A 2,043-nucleotide genomic window follows, 5' to 3' on the forward strand; every position below is an offset into this window, starting at 1 on the left:
GGAGGGGGACATGGGGACAGGGGTGGGGAGAGGGATGGCGATGGTGACGGTGACAAAGGGACAGGGGTGGGCATGATGACGGGGGGACAGGGGTGGAGATGGGGACATGGGGACAGGGATGGGGACAGGGATGGGGAAATGGGACAGGGACGGGGATGGTGACATGGGGATGGGGACATGGGGACGGGGATGGAGACATGGGGACAGGGGGACAGGGGTGGGGACAGAAATGGGGATGGGGACATGGGGACAGGGATGGGGACAGGGGTGGGCATGATGACAGGGGGACAGGGATGGGGATGGTGACATGGGGACAGGGGTGGAGATGGGGACTTGGGAACAGGGATGGGGACAGGGATGGGGAAATGGGGACAGGGATGGGGAAATGGGACAGGGGGACGGGGTGGGGACAGAAATGGGGATGGTGACATGGGGACAGGGGTGGAGATGGGGACATGGGGACAGGGATGGGGACAGGGATGGGGAAATGGGGACAGGGATGGGGACGGTGACATGGGGATGGGGACATGGAGATGGGGACATGGGGATGGGGACATGGGGATGGGGACGGGGACGGGGATGGGGACATGGGGATGGGGACATGGGGACGGGGATGGAGACATGGGAACAGGGGGACAGAGATGGGGACATGGGGACAGAAATGGGGATGGTGACATGGAGACAGGGACAGGGATGGGGATGGTGACATGGGGACAGGGATGGGGACAGCGATGGTGACGGTGACAGGGATGTGGATGGTGACATGGGGACAGGGGTGCAGAGACACAGAGATGGGGGAGGGGGGTGAGGAAGGGGAGGTGGGGTTGAGGATGGGGAGCACTGGTCTTAGGCTGCACTGGGAGTACTGGAAGCAGGCGTCTCAGGCAGTATTAGGAGCACTGGGAGCACTGGTCCTGGGACAGGCCATACTGGGGCAGTGGGGGAGCACTGGGAGCACTGGTCCCAGACCTGGGAGCACTGGGATTACTGGGATTACTGGGAGCCCTGCTCCCAGACCGGGGAGCCCCAGAATTACTGGGAGCCCTGCTCCCAGACCGGGGAGCACTGGGATTACTGGGAGCCTTGTGCCCAGACCCAGGAGCGCTGGGATTCCTAATGAGCACTGCTCCCAGACTGGGGAGCACTGGGATTCCTATGAGTACCGCTCCCAGACCCAGGAGCACTGGATCACTGGGAGCCCTGCTCCCAGACCTGGGAGCACTTGGATTACTGGGAAGAGTGGAATTCCCACGAGCACCGCTCCCAGATGGGCCAGCACTGGGATTACTGGGAGCCTTGCTCCCAGCCCGGGGAGCACTGGGATTCCTACGAGCACCGCTCCCAGACTGGGGAGCACTGGGATTACTGGGAGCCCTGGTGCCAGACTGGGCAGCACTGGGATTCCTGGGAGCCCTGCTCCCAGACTGGGGAGCACTGGGATTACTGGGAAGAGCGGCATTCCCATCAGCACCGCTCCCAGATGGGCCAGCACCGGGATTACTGGGAGCCCTGGTCCCAGACCGGGGAGCACTGGGATTCCCACGAGCCCTGCTCGCGGACTGGGAGCACTGGGATTCCCACGGCCGCCGCCCCCAGACCCGGGAGCACCGGGACTACCGGGAAGAGCGGCATTCCCACGAGCCCTGCTCGCGGACTGGGAGCACTGGGATTCCCACGGCCGCCGCCCCCAGACCCGGGAGCACCGGGATTACTGGGAAGAGCGGCATTCCCACGAGCCCTGCTCGCGGACTGGGAGCACTGGGATTCCCCCGGCCGCCGCCCCCAGACCCGGGAGCACCGGGACTACCGGGAAGAGCGGCATTCCCACGAGCCCTGCTCGCGGACTGGGAGCACTGGGATTCCCACGGCCGCCGCCCCCAGACCCGGGAGCACCGGGACCACCGGGAGCCGCGGCCCCGCCCCCGCCGGCTCGGGCCCGCCGCGCAGGCGCAGTGTCGGCGCGCGGAAGGGGCGGGGTGAGGCGGGAGGCGGCGCTCCGTCCTGCGCGCCGGCGTCGGGGCGCCGGCGCGGTGGCGCCCCCCA

This window comes from Aquila chrysaetos, chromosome 4 (genome assembly GCF_900496995.4).
Source record: "Aquila chrysaetos chrysaetos chromosome 4, bAquChr1.4, whole genome shotgun sequence".
Taxonomy (NCBI): Eukaryota; Metazoa; Chordata; class Aves; order Accipitriformes; family Accipitridae; genus Aquila; species Aquila chrysaetos.